The sequence below is a fragment of the Acinonyx jubatus genome, chromosome B2 (assembly GCF_027475565.1).
Source record: "Acinonyx jubatus isolate Ajub_Pintada_27869175 chromosome B2, VMU_Ajub_asm_v1.0, whole genome shotgun sequence".
Lineage (NCBI taxonomy): Eukaryota > Metazoa > Chordata > Mammalia > Carnivora > Felidae > Acinonyx > Acinonyx jubatus.
The window spans coordinates 58,130,001-58,148,981 of NC_069385.1; the positions used below are offsets into that span (position 1 = coordinate 58,130,001).

Consider the following 18,981-nt stretch of genomic DNA (forward strand, 5'->3'; position numbering starts at 1 on the left):
AAAATTTAGGAAAATGTTTAAAAAAGGTAATATGAATATTTGTAGAATAAACGAACACACAAAATCATTTCTTTAGCTATAATATCAATGGAATAGATCTTATCATATAATAATGGTTTTTTTCATACATAAATATGATTCTATTTATTTTCAAAAGAGGGGGCATTTATTGTAGGGCACCATGCTACAATTTTTTATGCTGTGATAATAAATGATTTAATTCATGTAATTTATGAATTAACCTTTATTATATGATTTTTAAGGCTTTAGATTGTTTTAAATTTCAGTATAACTCTTTGAATAGAATTCTTTCTGACTGATATTTTAAAATTTATTGTCTTATTTATAAGTAAAATGTACATAAGAAAGCATAACTGAATACATAATTGCTATTTTTATTTGAATAATTATCTGTTAGTTCAGTTAAGAATAAAAAAAATTAAGGGTGGCTGGGTGACTCAGTTGGTTAAGCCTCTGACTCTTGGTTTTGGCTCAGGTCATGAACTCATGGTTGGTGAGATCAAGCCCCAAGTCCAGCTCTGCCCTGACAATAGGAAGCCTGCTTGGGATTCCCTCCTTCTCTTTCTGCCCCTCCCCCACGTGCTTGTTAGCTCTGTCTCTTAAAATAAATAAATAAACTTGAAAAAAAGAATAAGAAATAATGTTTTTATTTTACCTTCTCTCCATTGTTATTCTCCAAAATTCTCCTAAATAATTTTCCTTAACTTTTCTTACAACAGGTCTGCTGCCGACAAATTGCCTCAATTTTTGTTTGTCTGAAAAAGTCTTTATTTTTCCTTCACTTTTGATAGATAATCTTGCAGTGTACAGGATTTAGGTTGGTGGGTTTTTTTCTACCCACATTTTAAATATTTCATTCTGCTCCCTTCTTGCTTACATGGTTTTTGGGAAGTTAGATGTAAGGCTTATCTTTTTTCCTCAATGTGTTAAGGTTTTTATCCCGTTTCTTTCATGATTTTTTTTTTTGCCTTTTATTTTCTGTAAACAGTATGTCGGCATATAGGTTTTTGTTTTGTTTTGTTTTGTTTTTTGGCCTTTATTCTATTTGATTTTCTCTGAGCTTTCTGGATCTGCGGTGTTGTGTCCAAAATTAATTTGGGAATATTCTCAACCATGATCATTTCAAATACTTCTTCTGTACTTTTCTCTCTTTCTTCTTCTGGTATTCCATTACATGTATGTTGTCCCACAGTCCTTAGATATTCTGGTGTATTTGTTTTTTGTTTTGTTTTGTTTTGTTTTGTTTTGTTTTGTTTTGTCCTTGTTTTCTTTGCCTTGCAGTTTTTGAGGATTCTATTGATATGTTCTGTAGCTCAGAAATTTTCTGATCCATGTCCAGTCTACTATTAAGCCTATCAACAGCATTCTTCATTTCTGGTATGGTGTTTCCTCCCCGCCCCCCCCCACTTATTTATTTATTTATTTATTTATTTATTTGAGACAGAGATCGAGAGAGAGTGAGAGAAAGAGAGCACCTGCTCACGCAAGCAGAGGAGGGGCAGAGAGAGAGGAAGAGAGGATCCCAAACAGGCTCTGCACTGTCAGGACAGAGCCCAAAATGGGGCTCAATTTCACAAACCTTGAGATCATGACCTGAGCCGAAATCAAGAGTCAGATGCTTAACTGACTGAGCCACGCAGGTTCCCCTAGTGTTTTTTATCTGTAACATTTGGTAGGCGGGATCTTTCTTAGGCTTTCTTTCTCTCTGCTTATAGTGCCCATCTGTTCTTACATGCTATCTGCTTTGTCCATTATAGTCCATTACGGTCCTCCTTAACATATTAATCACAGTTATTTTAAATTCCTGGTCTGATAATTTCAATATTCCTGCCACATCTGGTTCTGATGCTCACTTTGTATTTTAAAATGTGATTTTTGCCTTTTGTTATGCCTTGTGATTTTTTTTCTTGATACCAGACATGATGTATTAAGTAAAAGGAACAGCTGTAAATAGACCTTTAGTAATATGGTGAGGTCTGGGAAGAGGGTAAGCAATCTGAAATGGCCCTCTGATCAGGTCTCAGTCTTTTAGTAACTGTAGGCCTTTGGACTGAATTTCACAAGTGTTTCTCAATTTTATTCTCCCTGCTTCGCCATGGGACATTATGGCTAGAGTGTGTAGGCTGGAGTGTTGGGTATTTTCCTTCCCTACATGGAAGGCTAAAGCTAGTTGAAGTTAGGTTTTTCCCTTCCCCAGGTAAGTCTGACTCTGATAATACCCCAGCAAGTTAGGCTCTAGTTAAATAGTTTCACCTGAAAGCATGTCTTGTTAAGAACAGAGTTCTCTGGTTTATCTTAAATGGTTCCTTTATCCTCCAACTGCTGGAAACCCAAGGGGATTTTTCTCTGATACTTACCAAGGGAACCTGGCTGAACATTTCAAGGTAAATGTCACAATATTGTGGGGTCCCACTAGACTGGGGACCCTGGAATTTTTAACTCTTAAGAGTGTTCACAATACTCCTCCAGTAAGGGTGGAAGAGACAACTTTTAAGTTCTTCACATGCTTGAGCTGAACTGAAAGTCTCATATCTAAATCAAATTCTGCTTTTTCTTTCTTTCCTTTTTTTTTTTGTCTTTTGGCTGTGTGTTGTTATTTTATTTTTCCATATGTTTCATAGTATTTTTATGAAACTTGGTATCTTTTTTAGGACAGCAGAGACAGATAAATTGATTGAATGCAAATGTATCTGTCTTTTTTTCTCCTAGGCCTTTGGTGTGGTAATTTCAATTAATCCAAACAAAAGTATTTCTAGTGGTGGTGGGCACTATAAATAACCTCAGCATATGTCAGCCAACACATGCCTCAAGGCATAATTTGTGATTAAGGTGGGGCCATATGATTTTTCTCCTTATCTACTCTGCTATCAGCTTTAGGTCTTCCTTTTGTGTTACATTTCTTTCTTTCTTATATTTTTTTTTAATGTTGGTTTATTTTTGAGAGAGAGAGGGGAGAGGTAGAGAGAGGAGAGAGAGAACGGCAAACAGACAGAATCCAGAGCAGGCTTCAGGCTCCGAGCTGTCAGCACAGAGCCCAACGCGGGGCTCAAACCCGCGAAACATGAGATCATGACCTGAGCTGAAGTCAGATGCTTAACCAACTGAGCCACTCAGATGCCCCTTTTTTGTGTTATATTTCTATGGGGATTATCTACAAAAACAAAGGAACACTCCCAGGGGTAAATACTGTAACTTTTTACCTGATACTTGCTACCCCGATACTTAAGATCATTCTGATTAAGCCACAAGCAGACACTATGTCCCAGCATCTCAGAATTTTGGGCTTCCCAAGGAGCTAATCTTTTCCCACTCTCTAGTACTAGGCCCAGCGATTATCCTACTGCTTCCCATGTAGTAGAGGATATTTTTCCGTTCTCTTTCTCCAGCAGCATTGAACTTACACCTGTGCCATCAGAATATGTTTTTGTTGCCCTTTCCCAAAGATAAAGACTTGTTTTCTAGGGGACTAAAGCAGAAGGGTGCTGGTAAATTTTGTGCTCCTCATGTAGCCTGTGCCATTCTCTACTTCAAAGTATATACTATGATGGATGCTTTCTCAGGACTCTGCTCAATAATCTTTGTGGGTATCTAATGAATTATATTGTAAAAAAGTCATCAAGACTTGGCAAACTCTCCCTATATGTGTAACATCCTAAAGGCTCCACATTTTCTCATAAAAATGCTGAGGACACTGGTGGAAAGCCATTAAAGCTGAGGATGTAAGAACAAAAGACTTCTATTAATGAGGAAAGGGTATGGATAAGTGCTGAGCCCAGAACCAGATATGAGAAGTAGAAAGAGCAGGGCCAGAGAAGCCAATCCTCTGAGACTAAGAGACACATTGCCTGCATAAGACATGTTTAATCAGACCGGTATCTCTTGTCCCCACCATCAGGGTAGCAATATTGGGTAGAAAGGAACTGTGGGTACCTCTAGAAGTGCTCTGTTATCTCCATAGGCATCCAATAGGACAACACTAAAGGAAGATTCACTCCAAGCCTCCAGCAGGTTATCTTATCTGAAATCTTCATAGTCCAGCATAGCTCTGCCTGTTGCAAGTAAGCAAATGTTCAAATCCCCATGTATCTCTTCAGGTGCTTGCCTCTCCATAGATGAAGGACCGATTGGTAGTCTTGCCACTTCAACTTTTTGGTAGTTTCAAGTAAAGTTGTGAACTTGCTGTTTTCCTGGATTTTTGTTGTTGTAAGATTGTGACACTCTTTGTAGGTCTTTGTACCTTTAAGTAGATATGTGATATTCAGTAAGGCTTTTAAAAAATTTATCTGGCTTCCTAAGATTTATTTTTGGTGAGTTGGTTACTATAAATTCCTCCTTGATAGCCTGAACAGTAAATCATGTAATCTTTTACCTCACTTATTTCATTTGCTCTAGACTCTTTCAACATTCACAATAATTTGTTTCTTCAGTTTTCAGGTGATCTCATCAATTTATAAAACATTTCTTCACCTTTGTCTCATTTGCAGGTTTAAATGTGATTCCTAACAAAAGCTTTGGGGAAACTTGAAGGTATTTGCCTCTTTATGTTATTTCTGACTCTCTCTGTTTCTGTTTCTGTCTCTCTCTCTCTCTCTGTATATATATATCTTATTTTGTTCTGCAAATAAGTTCTAGTTGCTGCTCCCAAATGCTGGTTTTATTATTTATGCAACAAATAGGTCAATGTGTGACAATTGTAACATTGCTTTAATTATGAATCCAATTTCAATAATTCTGTAAATTTTTTTAATGTTTATTTATATTTGGGGGAGAGAGAGAGAGAGAGAGAGAGAGAGAGAGAGACAGTGTGCGAATGGGGGGAGGAGCAGACAGAGACCTAAACAGAATCTGAAGCAGGCTTCAGGCTCTGAGCTGTCAGCACAGAGTCTGACACGGGTCTCGAACTCACGAGCTGTGTGATCATGACCTGAGCCAGAGTCGGACACTTAACCGACTGAGCCACCCAGGCACCCCTCAATAATTCTGATGACTTCAATCTGTGGGTCAGTTAAGCATGTTTTCTTAGAAGACAGTTTCATGGAAAGCACAAAACTGAGGGTGTAACTTGTATGAATTTATCAGTCCTATAGACTGAATTTCTGTGTCACCACGTCCCCCTCCCCATTCATATATTGAAATTCTAATCTCCAAGATAATAGTGTTTGGAGATGGGGTCTTTGGGAGATAATTAAGTCATCAGGGTGGAGACTTTATTATGGGATTAATGCCTTTATAGGAAGAGTCAGGAAACAGCTTTTTCTCCCTTTCTCTGTTTCTCTCTGTCTCTCCCTCTCTCCACCATGTGAGGATAGGATAGGAAGATGCTTCTTTGAAAACCATGAAAAGTGCCCTCACCAGACATTGGATCTACTGGCACCTTGATCTTGGACTTCCCAGTCTCCAAAACTGTGAGAAACAAATTTTTATTGTTTCAGCACACAGCTTATTTTATTTTGTGATAGTGGCCCAAACTAAGACAATTGATATTGTATTTTGGATTATAATTTGCTCTATATCAACTTTGGATTTACAGTAATCATGGTGTTGAAAAAGTGAAGGGGGAAAACATTTATGAGACCACTTTGGAGGATAATTGGGTAAAAGATAGTTCTCTTTGGCTTTGGGTTAACTCATACACTCTTTTACAACTTGTGAATTTAGAGATTGTTGAAATCACTTGTTAGTCCAGCACTTATGCTTATATTTCCATGTGCATGGATTTCTTACTTCCAATAAGAGATTATAAGAATGAGACAAGAACAATATTCAGGAAGTCTGTTTCTGCTTCTGTAAAGTTGGAGTAAAGTTAGTGTTATTATATTTCATATTTTTCTGAAATATTCTAGTGTCTGGGTAAATTTCGCAAATTCCAGGCAATTTGGGTCAATGTTCTATAGCAGTTTCTGAGACCTTTCTGCTTATATCAACATTTCTAATTTCCTAAATCCACCAGCAGGCTCTGTCCATTAGAGTCAAGAAGAATCTTTCTCTTCCCTTCATTTTTACATGTTGATAGATTTTAATTTAACCTATCTACAAGGTTGTCATACTTTCTATAAGATCTCCTTTGATTCTTCATGCCAGTTTGTCAGGTGGTGATTCCAAACTGCTACACTTGGCTTGCAATCTTTAAAACATTACTTGAGTTTGAGTTCTATTTTAACTTTCCACCGTCATTCTTTATGAAAGCTTTAAATGAAATATTGACATTTCCCATATTCATTTAGAATATTATATGCACCCTCTGCAGTTCTTCACATTTTTGCATGAAATAATTTCAAACATAGGGATATATAATTTTACAGATAATTCTTATCAGTTTGAGCTTTCCCTGACAAGCTATTAGTCTTTGAAATATTTTACCCAATGCTATGATGTCCTGTCAGAGAAGAAGCGGAATTCATTGCCTCCAAATTCATTTGAGCAGTGATAGAATGTCATTATAGGCATTTATCATTCTTCATACACTCAAAATTTTGGTAAATGAAGTGCATCTGGGTCTTCTTTGGGGTCATCACAATTAGCACCTAAACAATATAAGTGTGAAGTATCATTTATCAGTCTTCATAATGAATTAATGTCCTTGTTTTATCTTTATGATAGTTGTACCTGTCAAAAACTTTACCAGCTTCAGTACTTAAAATCTATGAAACTCTGAGAGGACTGTTGAGGTATTAAGCATTATTGAGGAGTTAATACTGGGGTATTATTGATAGTAAGTGTTATGCAAATCATTATTATTTAATTTATTATTTTTTTACTAAAACGGTCACCATTTAAAAGAGAAAAATGATTAATTATTTTATAAAAAGTAAGTGACCTGTTTACAGGAACATTTTAATTTTCTAACTTCTACATGGCCAGCTACTGGCAGAGTACTTTATGTACAGAAAGGGCTTACTAACTATTATTAGTAAGTAAAAATTGGAATAAGTTTTTGAACTTGGTTAATAGTATTTGAAAGATTACATAAGTGATTATCCAAGTTTCGGTTTCAGTTTTGATTTTTGATAAATCTTAGTATTTTGGGACCTCAGTTTCATCATTAATAGGATTAGAGCATTGGATTCATTGGTTTTCAAGGTAGTTCTTAAAAATGTCAATTATTTCATTTATTTTATATGTTCCTAGAAATATTTCTTATAATGCTGTTTTCAGTTTTTTTCTCAAATTAGTGACACCATGTTAATTTTCTTTTTACCTTATTGCATTGTCAATTGAAATAGAAACTTGCAAAATATCACTGAGTCCGCGGTTAACATACAAGTGAGCATAATTCTCCTAAATTGGTGATTGGTTCTCAGCTTGTTTTCTTGTTTTGAGCGATTTTTCAAATAAGGACATAAGATATATATATATATATATACTTTTATTTCTTTATTTCACAATTCAGAATTTCATATCTCTGAATAACATGCTCTGGTTACATAATACGGAATATATAACTGGTTTAAGCAAGGATTGAAGTAGTAGCTCTTAATAAGTTGAGCATATTTAGGAATCTATAAAATTTGGCCTCATATACTTTGATAAAAATTTACAAATAAAATTCTAGAAGTTAATTTCAAAGAGATTGCCCTATTTGGGGAGTAATGCTTGATATTAAGTAAGTAAGTGATAATATAGTGCCAACTGGGTCTGATTCATTAATACTTTTCATGAAATAACAAATGCAATGTTACATCGAAAGATATAAATAATTGTAAATTATGATTGTAATTTTTTCTATAATATCAATTGGAGAAAAATATATTATTTTAGGATTTCTCACATATATTAAAGTAGATGGTAAATTTGGGATTTAATACATGGGACATATGACACATGCAATTTAGAGTTATTTTATATTTCAATTAGTTAATAAGCTTAGTGATATATATCATCTTAAAGAAGTTATAGCAAAGCTGATTATTTCAATAACTAATTAAACTTAATATGAAAGAGTTGGCTTAACTGCAAATGTTCTTTAATTTTATGAAAGATCATATGAAAGTATTAAATTATTTTCTCATTTGCTTTGGGATAAAAGTTATGAAATGAAAGAGACATTTTTTTCCAGTCTAATAAACAAGTTTAGTAATTTAGAGCAATTTCAGTTGCCTTTTTAAAGAGTTCAAAATATGAAGAAATTAATGAAGAAGTACTATTGACTTCATGCATTTTTTAGACCTGATTAAAGCTGTTCATAATCATGTATTAGGATAAAATTTTATCTACTATATTCTGGCATTTTTTATACATTCTGATAATATCCCTTGGCATGTATAATTTTTTTTTTTAAATCAGAGGTTTGGAATATAGCTAATATACACTAAAGAAACTATTTTTTTAATCATAGTGTCTTTAATTTTAATTTAAACAAAGAGTTCTTTGTATTATACGGTTAGTTGAGTTTAGAAAATTAAAATGACTGAGAAAAAAATATATAACATGAAAACTTTAAGATGTTACTAGAAAGCAAATACTAAAAATAGAATATAGACCTGTTTCTAATAGCAATATATATTTTTACAACATTTTTTTTCAATCCATAGATATACTTTATGCTCAATGTCTGTATACATAGACATTGTACACATAGATGATATTGTTAAAAATTATCTGTATGTACTTAATTTAAATTGTCTTAAATGCTATTTTGTGCATTAAAGAGTGGTTATGTCAGTGTTTTGAAGAAAAATATAGAAATTTAATATTAATGAGTAAGATAGTACTAGAGTTTTACCTGTATGTCACAGATAATAATTCATTAGGGAAAACTATATCTAGTATGTAACTATAACCATAGGCTGTAGAGAAAGAAACATAGCAGGTATAACAAAAAACATAAAATATTATGACAGAATTGTGATCAGATATACTATTCATATCAATAAACCTGAATAGGCCTAATACATGTAATAAAATAAAATAAAAATTATTTTGTTATTACTCATCTGCCTGGATGGGTTACACTTTTGTAATTGTCACAAAGACCCTTGTTCCATTAAACTTAAAGAAATATTCAAAACTATTGTATTCATTCAGAGTGGTTTAAAATGTATTCTTAGGAATAAATTTATTTCAGAAATTTAATGTTTTTTGATTTGGATGACATTTCAGAATTTCATCAAAACTCCTTTACCGTAATTACCAGACATTAAATGGAAAAACCTAAAATCCTAACCTGTCATTAGAGGCTTCTTGTGTGATTACTTATATAACTTAAGATAAAAAAAATAATAAATTTTGCCATTCCTCCTTTGATATGAAATTATTTCATATCTATTTACTTAGCTACAAATCATCAACGTGTATTCAAACGTATATTTGACAAAGCCCACCCTGCAAATAACTGGGCAACTGTTGTTCTATTTCTGTGTAGATCTACTGCAGAGTCATATTACTTTGATTTATGGATGGTTTTAGACACCTAAATGCTTCAACCCTCTCTTGTTCTCATAAGCCTCACATTGTATCTTTGGAAAATTGTATTACAAATCTGTACAACAAAAGATGAAAGGCAGCATCCTGAAGGAGTCAGAGAAGAAGGAAATTTATTTGGAAATTTCCAATGAATGTGTTTCTTTCTTTGAGAAGTGACTATATTATAGGCATTTCTTCTGATTCTAACAATACTATTGTTTCTCATTTTTATTTAACTTCCAGTTAGTTAACATACAGTGTAATATTAGTTTCAAGTGTAGAACTTAGTGCTTCATCACTTACATGCAACACTCAAATGTTCATTACAAGTGCCTTCCTTAACACTCATCACCCATTTAAGACATCCGCTGCCGACCTGCCTCCAGCAAGCCTAAGTTTGTTCTCTGTAGTTAAGAGTCTGCTTTCTGGTTTGCCTTTCTTTTTTTTTTTTTTTTTTTTTTTTTTTTTTTTTACCGCCCCCCTCCCTCACCATGTTCATCTGTTTTGTTTCTTGAATTCCTCATATGAGTGAAATCATATGGTATATGTCTTTCTCTAACAGTACTGTTATCAAATGTGTACCATTCTCTTTGAAAAGAGAATGGCTGGCAATTGTTTTGTTTATCAGGAAATACACAGAACAAATAAAGTTTTCTACTTCTGCTTATAGTTTGAATCTCTGGTGAACAGCTTGCTCATTTCTAGAGTGAGCATGTGGCAGTAGTATGAGTATCAGTGGAATAATTCTGACATTTGGTTGATAAGATTTGCTTTAAAATATATTTACAAAAATTCTGTTTAGTTGATATATAGCTCCTCACAACCTTTATAAATTTCAAACTCACTTGATTTTCTCATACATAAAACTTACCGAAATGTTTGCCAAAAAAAGCAATTCTAAATAGGATGGAAAATAAAGAACACTATAACTGATTTGTTTCTTGTAGAGCTGAGATGAAGCAAAGAATCAAAGACAAGATAATATATCCTTATTTATCTACATTTATTTCATAGCAAATGTTTTATGCAAATATACGCAATTAACATCATCATTTTCAACATGGTGGTTATATATTTTTGTAGGTATTCCCTCCGTGGTCTTCTGCATTTCTATTTTCTATACTTAATTCTAAGGTATTTTTCTCATCTGCAGTATATTACCTATTCTTCTGTAAAAATATTGAAGTATATGGAAAACTTTTTCTTAGAATGTTCTTTTACCAATTTACACTCATCAAGCACAGTATTGCATATTAATAGACAATCAAGTTCTACTTCAGGTACAAAGGTTAAAATATTTTAGAATTGAAGTTGTTCATAATGAGTTGCTATGTTTAAATTTTGTACAGGTTCTGCAAAATAACTTTAAATATTAAAAAAGTAATGAATTATTTTCTAATATTGACTATAGTTATATTAATATGTGAGTCATAATATCTACAAAGAGTAGTTTTTTTAAAAAAAGTTTATTAATTTGTTTTGGAAGAGAGGGCAGAGAGAGAGAGAGGGATAGAAAGAATCCCAAGCAGGCTCTGTGCTGTCACCATAGAGCCCGATGCAGGACTCAATCCCACAAACTATGAGACCATGACCTGAACCAAAATCAAAAGTTGAACACTTAACTAGCTCAGTCATCCAGGGTGCCCCATAGAGTAGTTTTTTGTTTTGAAATAGTCTGAATGTGAATGGATAGAAAAGGTATTCTATGCAAATGATAACCAAAAGAGATCAGAGGTGGCAATGTTTATATCAGACATAAATAGACTTTAGGTCAAAATGTCATGAGACAAAGTAAGTCATTATATAATGATAAAAGAGTCTATTCATCAGGGTTATATGTAACTATAACTATGCACCAAATATCAGAGCACATACATATATAAAGGAAACGTAGATCTGGAGGGGAGAGGTAGGCACAATACAATAATAATAAGAGACTTCAACATACCACATTCAATAATGAATAGAACATCTACACAGATAATCAATAAGGAAAAAAAACAGACTTGAACAGTACTATAAACCAAATGGACCTTAAAGACATATAGAGAATGTTCCCAATAACGCAAAATAGACATTCTTCTCAAGCACAAGCGGAGCATTCTCTAAGATATATCTTATGATTAGTCACAAACCATTCTTAGCAATATTAAGAATATTAAAATCATACCAAGTATCTTTCTATCACAATGGAATAAAACTAGAAATTAATAACAGAAAGAAAATTAACAAATATGTGGAAATTAATCAATGCAGCCATCTCCAATCATTGGGTCAAAGAAAAAAATCAAAATGGAAATGAGAAAATATCTTGAGACAAATGAAAATGAAAACACAATAATCTAAGCCTTATGAGATAAAGTAAAAGTAGTACTAAGAGAAAAGTTATAGCATAAATGTCATATTAACAAAGATCTCAAACAACCTGACTTCACAAATCAGGAACTAGAAAAAGAAGAAGAAACCAAGACCAAATTTGGCATAAGGAAGGAAATAATAAAAAGTAAAACAGAAGTAAATGAAATAGGTAATAGAAAACATCAATTAAACTAAGAGTTGGTGTTTTGAAAAGATAAAATTTAAAAACCCATAGCTAGACTAAGAAAAAAAGAGAGAAGGCAAAAATAATGAGGAATGAAAGAGTATACTCTACAACCAATGTTATGGAAATAAAAAATATCATAGGAGACAATATAAATAATTATATGCCAACAAACTGGGTAGCCTGGAAGAAATGGATAGATTCTTAGAAACCTACAACGCACCAACACTGCCATGAAGAAATAGAGAATCTGAAAAGACCAACAATGTATAAGGAGATTGAATGAGTAATAAAAATCCTCTCATCAAAGAAAAACTCAGGAGCAAATACCTGCAGTGAACAGTTCTATCAAATATTTAAAGAATAATGAACAATCCTTAAATTTTTTCCAAAACATTGAAGAAGAGGGAATAATTCCAATTTCATTTTACTAAAACAGAATTACACTGATACCAAAGACAAAGACACTACAAAAAAGGAAACTACAGGCCAATCAATATTCCTGATGAACTAGGTACAAATATTCTCAGCAAAATGCTAGCAAAATAAATTCAACACTATGTTAAAAGGAGCATACACCATGACCAAGTGGGATTTATCCAAGGAATTCAAAGAAGTTTTAACATACACAAATTAATAAATGTTAACAGAATGAAAGATAATCACATGATAATCTCAATAGACACTGAAAAAGTATTTGTCAAAATATATATTTTATTGATAAAAGCCCTTGACATGTTGGGTATAGAAGTAATATACCTCATCATAATAAAGGCCATATACAACATTATACTCAATGGAGGAAAATTGAAAGCTTTTCCTCTAAAATCAGAACCAAGACAAGGACATCCACTCCTGCCAATATTATTCAACATCGTACTGGAAGTCCTAGACAGAGAAATTATGCAAAAACAAAGCAACCAAACAAAAACAAACAAAACTGCATCCAAATCAAAAAGAAAGAAGGAAAATTATACCTGTTTGCAGACAGCATGATTTAATATGTAGAAAATTCTAACGACATCACTAGTAGACTAGTAAATAAATACAGTAAAATTATGGACTACAAAATCAACATATAAAAATCAATTGTGTTTCTATACACCAACATAAACTATCTGAAAAGGAAATGAAGAGAACAATTGCATTTACCATACCACTAAAAATAATAAAATAGGAATTAATTTAACCAATGATAATGAAAGATTTGTACACTGAAAACTCAGAACATTGATGAAAGAAATAAACAAATAAATGGAAAGACATCATGTGTTCATTGATTTGAAGACTTGACACTGTTAAACTATTCATATTACCCCAAGTGTTATATATATTAAATGCAATTGATATCAAAATCCCATGATATTCTTTACAGATATAGATAAAATAATCCTAACATTTATATGGAACCACACAATGTCCCAAATAACCAAAGCAATCTTAAGCAAGAAGAACAAAGTTGAAGGAATCACATGTCCTGACTTCAAAATATATTACAAAACTACAGTAATTAAAACAGTATGGTGCCAGCACAAGAAACACACACACATATATACATACATATACATATATATAGACTAATGGAATAGAATCGGGGCCCAGAAATTAATTTATACATGTATGGTCAACTTATCTCTGATAAAAGTGCCAAAATCATGCAATGGGGAAATGAAAGTCTTTTTAACAAATAGTGTTATGAAAACTAGATATCTGTATGCAAAAGAACAACATTGGACCCTTATCTTACCTATGCAGAAAAAAAAAAAACAACTCAAAGTGTAATAAAGATTTAAATATAGAACCTGAAACTATAAAACTCCTAGACGAAAACATAGAATAAATGCTTCATGACATTGGTCTTGTCAATGATTTATTGGATATAAGTTCAAAAGTGAATGCAGTAGAAGCAAAAATAGAAAATGGAACTACATCAGACTAAAACTCATTTGCACACTGAAATAAATAATCAACAATATTAAAATGCAATACAGACTGGAAGAAATATTTGTAACCATATATCAGATAGGGGGTTAATATCCATAATATATAAGAGATTCATACAGCTCAATAACAACAACAAAACCCCCCCAAACAATCTGATTTAAAAATGGTCAAAGGACATGAATAGACAGACGTTTCTTGAGGGAAGTCTTATAATCTGGTGACCAAGATGTATATAAAAAAGTGTTCTACCAGTCATCAGGGGAATGAAAATTGAACCCACAATTATATATCACCTCATACTTAAAAAAAAAAAAAGTTTGGCTAGGAGGTGGAGAAATTGGAACCTTCATATACATACAGTTGGTGGGAATGATAAATGCTGCCACCACTATGGAAATCTATATGTAAGTTCCCGAAAAAGTTCAAAATACAACTACCATATCATCTAGCAATTCTACTTCCAGGTATATATCTAAAAGATTTGAAATCAGGAACTTGCAGGGATTATCTGTGCTCCCATATCATTGAAGCATTATTTAGAATGCTATCTCTATCATCTCTGTCTCTGTCTCTATCTCTATTTATCTCTATCTCTATCTCTTATCTCTATCTCTATCTAAATAACCTAATGGCCATCACCAGACTGATGGATACAGAAAATCAGTGCAAAAATATATATGTACTTATATATATATATATATATATATATATATATATATATATATTTCATGTAAAAATATGTATATATGTGTGTATGCATATATATATATATATATACACATATATATATATACACATATATATATATGGCAGGATTTTCTTCTCTTTTAGGCTGAATAATAATCATTTATATATTATATAACTGAATATATATGTATATAATATGTAAAAATGTAAAATGTAAATATATATATATGTGTGTGTGTATGCCACATATATATGGAAGGATTTTTTTCTCTTTTAGGATGGATAATATTCATTTATATATTATATAATTGAATATATATGTATATAATATGTAAAAATGTAAAATGTAAAAATATATATGTGTGTGTATGCTATATATATATATATGAAAAATATATATATATATATATATATATATATATATATGAAAATCCTTCCATATATATGGCAGGATTTTCTTCTAGGCTGAATAATATTCATTTATACAGCCTAAAAGAGAAGAAAATCCTGCCATATTCAATAACATGAATGAACCTAGAAGACATTATGCTAAGAGAAATAAGCCTGAGACAGAAAAGAATGTATGACCTTACATAAAGAGGTATCTAAAATAGTCAACTTTGTAGGAACAGAGATTAAATGTTGGTTTCCAGGGACTTGGAGAATGAGAAAATGGGGGGATTATCAACAAGTATAAAATTTCAGTTTTGCAAGTATTGGGATCTGTTCAACATGGTTCCTGTGGTTAAAAATATTATATTGTACACTTAAAATTTTGTTAAGAGGGTAAATCTCATGTTCAGTATTCTTTTTAAAAAATTTTTTTTAAAGTTTATTCATGTTTTGAGAGAGGGAGACAGAGCGCAATAGGAGGAGGGGAAGAAAGAGAGGGAGACCCAGAATCTGAAGCAGGTTCCAGGCTCTGAGTGGTCAGCACAGAGCCTGATGTGGGGCCCAAACTCACGAACTGCAAGATCATGACCTGAGCCAAACCTAGACACTTAACCAAATGAGCCACCCAGGTGCCCTCATGTTTCAGTATTCTTACCACAGTAAATAAATGTATATTTTCTTTAGAAAAAATTTATATAATATTGGTATTGGTTTTGCAGCACATGCATATACATATATCTACATAAATTAAAACAATACCTGTCAACATCATCGTCTGGTTATTGAAAATATGAAGTTAAATAGAAAAAATATTGTTACTTATAGACCTTGATGAAATGACAGTTTTAAAATCTTAAAAATTATCTCTTTTCTTAAACACTGAAACCTAAAGATTTAATATTATGTGAAATTAAAAAGCAAAGTTATGAAAGGTTCTGCAAAATTTTATTTTCTAATATAAAGCTGATGTTTTGAGCTTGTCTTAACCAAATGTTATGATCACCATATTATCATTCCAGAGCTTAGAAATATTATCTCTCTTTATGAAGTTAGCTCTCATAATCATAACTGTACTTAGCCCAAGATTATGGTTGTAGAGTTATATTATTTTCCATTATTTTTTAAATCTATATTACATCTATAAAATTCTCAATTTTGTGGAGGTGATATAATTTTTCTTACTTTCCTAATAGTCCAGTGATATAATATGGAATTTTCAGTTGGAATGTACACTAACAATTTCTGCTCACTCCTGCAAGATCAGGCTTACTGAGTATCAGAATGGTGATACCAAGAATGGTCCAGATCCTAGAGTAGTATTCCCAAAATATTGTTGGCCAAGAGAATAGCCATCTGCCTAAAATTCACTTAAAAGCAAATTTTGGAACTGTTGTGGTAAGGATATTAGGCTAAGAAGTTCTGTCTATCACAAAAGCTATTTATCACTGGTGACATTTTCAGGTAATGTGATAATGAACCATTTGAAAATGTGTCCCAGAGCAATTTTTAGAATGTTTTTTATGGTCTCCTTGATGTTTCTTCCTAATAAGTCAATATGAAATTTTTCTCACAAGTTAATTGTGACCCATGACCTGAGCAATTTTAACTGAACTTTCCCTGTGAATTTTTTTATTTTTTTGCAGTAAAGAAAAAAATAGAGGATTCTTTGATCTTCTAGGCTCATTACACAGAAGAATTTGTTCTGTGTCAACTCATTTCTTTTTCACTCTCTTTTTTTGTCTTAATACCTCTATTTAGATTTGAGTTTTTATAATGATATAATTGCTTTTGAATCGCTTACAAAAAGATTTAAAAATATTGTGAAAGACAAATTTAGATGAAGTTTAAAGTTATCTTTAATTTTTAATTTTAATTAATATTTCTCAGGGGCTGAGCATGATGATTTAAATCAAAGAAGGATACAACTAGTCATCTATTGTTTTAGTGTCAAAACCCAAATATATTTCCAAATTAATATCTTATGATTAGGATAAATGTCATTATGGAGTGAAAGAGGAGAGGAAAAGAGGGAAATGAGTGTTTACTGTGTATCCATGAAATGTCTTATTTCATTGTGCCAATCTTATTAGTTAGTGGTTTTGAATTTTTGTAGATACAGGAAATGAGAATCTGAGAATTTTTACTATTTGTTCAGGCATTTAGCCAATTACTCTAAAATCTGATTCTTAGTCCCTGAGTTTTTCCACTTATTTTTTTACTTTTATAAATATAATAAATTAGATGCAGTAATGAACAGCAGCATACTGGAAATACCTTCTTTTAGCTGTATGCATTTAAAGGTGGATACATTTAACTTCTCTTTCTTTTCCTTTGAAACCCAGGACAAATTGCTTAACTTCCTTGTCTTTCTTGACTGTAAAATGAAGTTGAGGATGATAGTGATAACACAGCAGTAGTATTGGAATAAAATGCTATAAAATCACTTAGCATTAACTCATGATGGTTAGGGCTTTATTAGTGTTAGGTATTAATAATATTCCTATTGGTTCCATTTATTATTATTATCATTATTATTGCTATTAGAATTAATGTTTAATAAACTGCACAAAAATGATAGAAAGTATTCTGAAATATAGCTCCAGTGGCTTTGAATCACTTTCTCTCAGCTTTATTATTTCATGCTCTCATAGGTTTCTTCCTCAGTTTATTCAATTGGAAGGTATTTATTAAAAACCAATTTTGTGTCAGCAGTGTGCAACACATTGGAGAAATCAGAAGAAAATTGAGATTCCCTTCCCTCAAAGGTTTTATTCTCCATTGAATGGTAAATAAGAGAAATAATAACCCTTCTGTGAGATAATGTAGTAACAGGATTAATCTCTAAGCAGTACTAGGAGAGATCAAAGCAAAGCTTTTAATTCAGGATGAAGGTTTGGGCAAAATCTCCAATAAGCGACCCAGAATTGAGTCAAAATGTGAGTGAATAAGCCCTGGATGGGACAATAGTGATAAGGGTGATCTAAACAGAGGCACCAGTGTCCTTAAATTCCTCAAAATGCAAGAAAGCATTAGAAGTGCTGAGAAGAGCAAGTGAGCATGGCAGAGTATGTATGAAGCAAGTTGGAGGTGAGGCTGGGAGACTCAACCGAAGCCACTTAATGTTCAGAACGTTTAATGAAAAGTGCTCTTGGGATTAGCACTTGCGGAAGAGAAGAGACAGAGCAAGATTTGGTGGTTGAGCTATAGTGCACTCTCAATGAATGTCTCAGCCAACATTACAGGGTCTTCCAGAGTTAAGATAGCCCTTCAAAATGATTGTGAGTTGGGGTGCCTGTGTTGCTCAGTCGGTTGGTTGTAGACTTCAGTCAGGTCATGATCTCCCAGTTGGGGTCCTGAGTTCAAGCCTGGTGTCGGGCTCTGTGCTGACAGCTCAGAGCCTGTAACCTGCTTCGGATTCTGTGTCTCCCTCTCTTTCTGCCCCTCCCCTGCTCACAGTTCATCTCTCTCTCTCTCTCTCTCTCTCTCTCTCTCTCTGCCAAAAATAAACAAACATTAAATAAATTAGAAAAAAAGAAACAAAATGACTGTGAGTTAAGGAGGGGGGCTATGCCTTTATATTCCCCATATTAATTAGTTATTAGATAGAGGCAGGCTACCCGGGAGGGACTTGTGATCTTGCACATGATTATTTTCTTAATCTTTATTTATTTTTGAGAGAGAGACAGAGTATGAGCAGGGGAGGAGCAGAGAGAGAGGGAGACACAGAATCTGAAGCAGGCTCCAGGCCCTGAGCTGTCAGCACAGAGCTCGACACGGGGCCTGAACTCACGAACCCGTGAGATCATGAACTGAGCCCAAGTCGGAAGCTCAACTGACTGAGCCACCCAGGTGCCCCTTTTTAAATTTTTTTTTAATCTTTGTTTATTTTTGAGAGAGAGACAGAGTATGAGCAGGGGAGGAACAGAGAGAGAGGGAGGCACATGATTGTTTTCTTCAGCAGGGAATGAACAGCTAAGGTGTCTTCTGGCAGA

The 18,981-nt window shown here is 32.9% G+C and overlaps 1 long non-coding RNA gene across 7 annotated transcripts in view; it reads left to right on the forward strand.

Annotated features, from left to right (window-relative positions):
* The window catches only part of LOC106975272 (uncharacterized), a 1,087,042-nt gene that overhangs the window by 940,342 nt on the left and 127,719 nt on the right, over window positions 1–18,981 (forward strand). For all 7 annotated transcript variants that reach the window (XR_008298440.1, XR_008298437.1, XR_008298436.1 and 4 more), the window contains 2 exons: window positions 4,506–4,548; window positions 5,331–5,426. This is a non-coding gene — a long non-coding RNA (uncharacterized LOC106975272). The remainder of the gene's footprint in view (window positions 1–4,505; window positions 4,549–5,330; window positions 5,427–18,981) is intronic.